We start from the raw sequence: 7,490 nt of genomic DNA, 5'->3' as shown, positions 1-7,490 counted from the left end.
TGTGGTGGGTGGGGCGGGCGGGGGCGGGGGTGTTTCATTACCAACTTGATGACATGGAATTGATTATTTTGAAGTTATAAAATGATATAACTAGGAGTAATTTCCTTTTTCATTCTTGACCTCGTTGGATTGATGAGTGTCCCTGACAAAATTTTGTGGTTAATAGTTAAGCCATGAAATCGACTAGTGGGCCATTTGTAGTTAGAAGTTGACTTCTGTTCATGGCTTAATACTTTTTGACAAAGTCATCTTTTCTTTTTAAGTATATAAATCGTTTTATATTTAATTCACAAATAATTCACTGAAGAAGAGAAGACAGAAGAGTCAAGTAAATTAGTTTGAAGTCAGGAGGATCATTTTCGTAGGGACTCGTTCAACTTTTTTTGGTTTTGTTTTATTTTTGATGGGCAATCTTGAAAGTGATCTTAACCGTATAATATGGGGCAGCGCCTTTTGACGTGCCTTTTGTGTCAGGAATTTTAACAATTTCATTTGAAACTAATGCTTATATATGCTGCCTGAAAAAAGAAAGTAAATAACATGGTAAATACTTACCAGGTGTTTACACCAAACTATATTAGCTCACTATGATTAATTAATTTAATTAGATGAGAATGCATGTATTTTATCATGGTTAAATGATTGAGGCCCATATGCAAAACACATATCATACATCTATTGGTTTAGTGTAAACACCCGGTGCGGGTAAATTTTACATTTGGTCAGAATGGTGAAAAAGACTTGAATGATGACTGGGTCAGTTTCGGTTAGTTTGAATTTTTTTCCAAAGGTTGGTTGGAGTTTGATAGCTTTGGACATTTGGTTATGCATTTATTAACATTTTTTTGGTTGAAAAGATAAACATATTATAGATAGTTAAATAGGTACATAAAAGTATGATGGATGCATGTATTGCATCAGATTAGTACAACTAGAACTAGGAACATTAGCTACTACATCACGATTACTACTAAAAACAGTACTACTAGTACTACTACTAATTAACATAGGATTTGATTTAGGTAGTCTTCTACGTAGCATTCCTGCCTGATCTTGCTGGTAGTAAGTTGACACAAAAGGGGGAGGTCTTGAGAACAGTATACAACGAGCCTCCACATTAACTGCTCCATGCTTAGCCAAACCATCTGCCACACTGTTTTGCTCTCGATAGATGCTTTGTACCTTTGGCTCATCCAGCTGACGGAGTAAGAACCTACAATCATTTATTATATTAGTATATTTGATAGTAGGGGTAATAAGCAAATCCAGTATTGCAATTGCATCTGTCTCAATAATCAGTGGTGAAAGATGATGTTGAATAGCTAATTTGAGCCCCATTAGGAGTGCTAGTAGCTCTGTGTGTAGGCTGGAGCCATGTGGTGCACGTCCTGTAAAACCTAAAACCCAATTGCAAAGCTGGTTTCTAAAACATCCACCAATACTACAATTAACTTGACTAAGAGATGTGGATCCGTCTATATTTAACTTAAAGACCTGCCCATCAGGTGGATGCCATTTAATGTAAAGAGACAGTCGTGATGGAATACTTTTTTAGGGTTTGTGAGATAGTAGAATTCTGCAGCCTGGTTATAAACTAGTTGAACACTTGTTTTAAGATGAGTGTGCTCAAAGAAATTCTTATTTCTTATAGTCCATAGCTGCCATAGAGCGAATGGTAAAAGGATGGATAAGGGAATGCAGTTGTAGGATGGCAAAGGTTGCTGACTTATGAAAGTCTGCCACCAAGACATAGTATTTGCAATGACTGGACGAACCAAACGATTTATATTTAGCTTAAGAGCCGCCCAAAGTGCTATAGCATTGTGACATTCAAAGAAAATATGTTGTGTGGTTTAAGGAACTAGGCCACATTGTGAACATTAAGATGAATTGATAATTTGTATTTTTTGTAAATACGCAGCTGTGGGAAGCCTGTCATGACATATTAACCATATAAAAAAAGAGATCTTAGGAGGTATTCGGAGTTTCCAAATCCATTTGTAGTTTATGACTTCAGGACCTATGGAATGATAAACTGTTTGTGTAAGAGCATGATAAATAGACTTGACTGAGAACAAACCATTTGGTGTTAGTGCCCAAACAAGCTGATCATAATTGGTAGGTACCATTGACATATAAGAATCAAGGATTTGAACTTCTAATGGGGAAGGTAAAACAAAAGGCAACCCATGTAAATGCCACTTATGATCATGAAAGTAGGCAGACACTCTTTTATTAATCTCCCCTTTGGGTAGAGGCCCATAAATATAATTACGAACGAGAGAATTATAATCTAGCCATGGTTCCGTCCAGAAATTGACATGATTACCATTTGTTAAGTTCCATTTATAGCCTAGGCTAAACAGTTGATGAAAAAGCGAAAGTTAATAGTAAGTGGTAATTAAGAGAGTGTTTGGTGCGAAGGAAAATATTTTTCGAAAAATATTTTTTTATTTTTTTTATTTTTGGTTGGCTTAAATGATTTTTAGAAAATATTTTTTCGTAAACTCATTTTTCTCAAATTGGAGGAAAATATTTCCCCTATGAAGAGAAAGGAAAATATTTTCCAAACTCTTCTTCAACCTTTCCTACCCTATTCCCCATCCCCTCCATCTACGCCACACCCCATCTCACCCCTACCCCACCCATCCCTACCCCCACCCCTTCCACACCCACCCACCCTCGCCCCACTTAAACAAAAAAAGTACTTTCTTTTCATGGTGTAGAAAAAAATATTTTCTTTCATTTCAACAAATAATATAGTAAAACGTATTTTCTTTTCATGATGTAGAAAAAGTATTTTATTTTATTTTAACAAAATAAATATTTTTTCATGTTGTAGAAGAGTACTTCTTTTTCAACCAAATAAAAGAGTATTTTCTTTTTAGTTATGGAGCACAAATTTCAACGTTGTTTTTGCATGAAAAAGTAAAGTAGCAGCACATTAGTCCCTTTGGGTTCGCGTGAATATTTAAAGATTAATTATATTTTTGAAAGAAAATAGAGCCCTAAAATATTGGTATTGGGGGGGGGGGGGGGGGAGCATAGTAAACATGAGGATTTGGGGGAAGGGAGTGTGAGGAGAGTAGCATAAAAAAATTATTTTCTTAAAAAATATTTTTTCTACTCACCAACAAAACAAGAAAAAATATGTGATAAAATAAAATATTTTCTAGGAAAATATTTTCCACGGCAAACATTTTCCTTCGTACCAGTCACACCCTAAGATTGAGAACGTTAGATATAAGTTAAAAAAAAAAAGTGAAGAGCTGGTGAAGTCCAAGTCAACCCTATACTTATCCAGATCATGTGTATGGTATATGCTTCTTTTTTATTATTTTTTTTATTTTTTATTTTAAGGTAATAGAAAGAAGTACTACCAAAAGTTGATTAATCGTTTCATAATAACTAAATTCATGCTACTATATATCATTAAGATTTTAACGTATGCGAGGAAGTTTTCTTTGTAGCCTAACATCAGTACTCCTTATGATTAATTTTGAATTCTAGTCATCCACGTTATATAGAGTAGGTTATACACTATAGTCTTCGAGCAACGTTCAATTTTGTGGACTATCATGATCAAGATTAATTTTAGCTAAAAGTTTAACATACTTTTTGGTAAAGTTAATTTTGTTTATTTTATGCCAATAAACTCACTTATTTTTTACCTGTTATTATCCCACAAAATAACTCTTACATGAAAAGTACTAGAAAATGACATAAATAGTCCCTTAAGTTTGAACATAGGTCTAAAGTTATCCTATAAAAATATACCTTTGTGTATATTAAATCCTTTAAAGTTATTAGAACTAAACATTTTCAGTCTCATGCTAAGACTAGCTAGTTAAAAATGAACACAGATCAATGTATAGTAATTACTTAAATAATTATTTTATAGTAGTAGCAACTGATTATAGGTGATACCTAAATATTTCTCAATTATTATTTAAGTCTATTGTTCTTATTTCTGTAAATAAATAGCATGGAATATTTGTTTTGTACGCTGAAAATTGGATGTTACAGGAGATAATTTTTTTTTTCTTCCAAATTTGATCCAGAAAAGTCTTTAGAGCACTCTTCTGAGTCCCGACTTTTCTAAGGAACATCCAGAATTATTTGTCTTTTCAAGTTTTCTATCACTCACACATATTAGTAATTAAAAAAAGAAAAAAAAATATGTTAATCATTTTCCTAATTACAACTATTTCTCTTATCTTCTTTCGTAGCATTTTCTTTAGATTTATTTTTCTTGTTAAATTTAGGTATAATTATATTTGAACTACAACATACTTGTGTCTTGTAAACTTTCTACCGATTCTAAGATAATAATTAAATTAATTATTGATATGAGAAATTAGACTGTTATTAGAATAGTTAAAGAAACTCTGGCGTTTGTAATTTTTTGAATCTTGCAAAACTATTTTTGATACATATTTTGTCCAAGTTTTTCTTAAAAAAACTTTGCAAAAAGTTTTTGAACTTTTGCTTTGTGAAGAAGTATTTCTTGGTGTTTTCTCAAAAGAAGACAAAGTCGCTTATAATATTAATAGGAGACTAAAAAAATGCTCAGTTCTGATAAATTTAAAGGATTTAATATGCACAAAGGTATAATTGTAGCACAACTTTAAACCTACTCTCAATCTTAAGGGACCATTTATATCATTTTTATTGCTTTTCATGTATGAGTTATTTTATGGGATAACAGGTAAAACATGAGTGACTTAATTGGTTTGAAACAAATAAAAGTAACTTTACTGAGTCATTTCTATAAGTTGAATGACCATTGAAAGGATTAACTCTAACTTTCTCTCTCTTTCTCTAAGGAAAGCATAACTTCTTTTTGTGATCTCTAAACAAATTATAATAATAGTTATGAGTTTAGCGAATTGAATCATGAACTATTGTTTAGTATAGCACAAATTAATCAACATATTTTCATACAAATAAAGGTTGAACGAGTACTTGAATAGAGCAATGATTAATTTGACCCGAACTGACTCTCCAAAATATACTCTTAATTTGTTAGCCCACGATATAAACCTTCTTTCTGAAGTGTGTAACGACCCGGCCGGTCGTTTCGAGAGTAATAGCCCCGTTCTCCCATTTCCCGCTTTTTTTGTGTTCTTCAACTGTATTATGGTATAGCGGGTTAATTGGTTTGGGTTCGGAGTGGTTTCAGAGTGAATTGAGACACATAGTCTCTTAATTGGAAGCTTAAGTTGGAAAAGTTGACCGGATGTTGACTTATGTGTAAACGACATCGGATTTAAATTTTGATGGTTTCGTTAGCTCGTTAGGTGATTTTGGACTTAGGAGCGCGTCCGAAATGTGATTTGGAAGTCCGTAGTAGAATTAGGCTTGAATTGGCGAAAGTTAGAATTTTGTAATTTGGGCCGGCAGTGGAAATTTTGATATCGGGGTCGGATTGGATTTCCGGAAGTTGGAGTAGGTTTGTAGTGACATTTCTGACTTGTGTGCAAAATTTGAGGTCATTCGGACGCGGTTTTGTAGGTTTCGGCATCGTTTGTGGAATTCAGAAGTTTAGAAGTTCTTTAGGCTTGAATCCGGGTGTAATTTGGTGTTTTGATGTTGTTTTGAGTGATTCGAAGGTTCGACTAAGTTCGTATGAGGTTATAGGACCTGTTGGTATGTTTGGTTGTGGTCCCGAGGGCCTCGGGGTGATTTCGGATGGTTGACGGCTTGATTGAAGTTGAGGAAATGCAGCTGAAGTGCTGCTGCTACTGGTGTAACCGCACCTGCGAAGTGGGAACCGCAAGTGCGAGCCCGCAGAAGCGACGAAAGGGCCGCATCGGCTAAGGAAGACCTGGGCAGAGGATGCAGGTGCGATGGCATCCCGCACCTGCGGTGCTCACAAAAGCAGACCCAAAGGCGCAGGTGCGAGTTTGAACCGCAGAAGCGAGATGGTTTCCGCACTTGCGAAAGGAGCAGATGCGGTCTTGAGGACGCAAGAGCGAGGTCAGGATTTTAAGTGAAATCCACACCTGCGATGGAATTTCCGCAGGTGCGGTGTCGCAGAAGCGACAAATGAACCGCAGGTGCGGTATTGCTGGGCAGAAAAACACCAGCTCGAGATTTTGTCTTCCATTTTCGATTTTGGACTTGAGAAGCTCGGGAGTGAGGCGAATTTTCGAATATTTTCAAGGAGAACATTGGGGTAAGTAATTCTAACCCGTAATGGTCTAAATTTCGTGAATCCATGGCTTTATTCATCACCTAATTAGGGATTTGAGTTGGAAATTTGGGGATTTAGGGCTTGAGAATTGGAGAGTGGATTTTGGGGATTTGGAGGGGCAAATAATGTTGGATTTTGATGGATTTAATATGGTTAGACTCGTTAGTGAATGGGCTTTCAGGTTTTGTGACTTTTGTTGGATTTCGAGACGTGGGCCCGGGGGCCGGGTTTGAGGCGATTTTAGATTTTGGCTACAATTTGGTATTTTTTTCTTGTGTAATTGATTCCTTTAGCCTATATTGATCGTATTGTATTGCTTGTGGCTATATTTGGGACATTTGGAGGCCGATTTGAGAGGCAAAGGCGTTGCGGAGTAGGATTTTGCTTGGTTTCAGGTAAGTAACGCTTCCAAGCTTGGTTCTGAGGGTTCGAAACCCCGAACTATGTGTTATGTGATCAGTATTGAGGTGATGCACATGCCAAGTGACGGACGTACGGGCATGCACTGTGAGCATTGTGACCTGGGTGATTCCATGGCACCGTTTAGTGACTCTATCCTGTTGATACCCATGCTTTCATCATGTGATAAAGTAATTGAGCTGTGAATCATGCTAGATATTATGTTTAGGCTTTATGCTGGTATTGTTGGGACCCTTAGGGGTCGTTTCTTGCTGTCATCTCAATATTTTCATTAACATTCTGTACTCAATCATGTTCATGCATTTTTATATCATATATCAGTCTCAATTAGTTATTGATTCATCATATCATTGTTCCGGGTTTGTTTTCATGACATTGTGAGCCCGTGGGTGAGACTGGAGAGATTGATGACTGAGTGAGGCCCAGAGCCTGGTTATGAGTGACAGTTATGGGATCAGGCTACACTCCGCAGCGGTTATATTGATGATTATGATAGCGCTTGGGCTGTAGGAGCCCCTGCGGAGTCTGTAACACACCCCTAGTGAGCGCGGATCATATTATTGAGGGATGGATTCCCTGGACATGGATTTTTCCGAAGTACTTGTTTCCTAGATATGGATTTCTCCACAGGGTTGGATTTCCCTTTTTGCCTTGGTACTGGATGACTTATAGTCAGTGTTGTATATGTTTCGGGATGAATTTTTCTGGGCCGGATGGCCAAATACAGTACGAGTGGTTGAGCACTTGGGAGTGGGAGCACATGGTGCATTTCATACAGTCTGTGCATTGGAATGTAGAGATAGCTGAGATGTATACCTTACACTGTTCAAATCTGTATTTACGTTATTGCCTTGAGCTGTCTATTTAACTTGAA

The sequence above is a fragment of the Nicotiana attenuata genome, unplaced genomic scaffold (genome assembly GCF_001879085.1).
Source record: "Nicotiana attenuata strain UT unplaced genomic scaffold, NIATTr2, whole genome shotgun sequence".
Lineage (NCBI taxonomy): Eukaryota > Viridiplantae > Streptophyta > Magnoliopsida > Solanales > Solanaceae > Nicotiana > Nicotiana attenuata.
Note: the sequence above shows the minus strand (reverse complement) of the source record.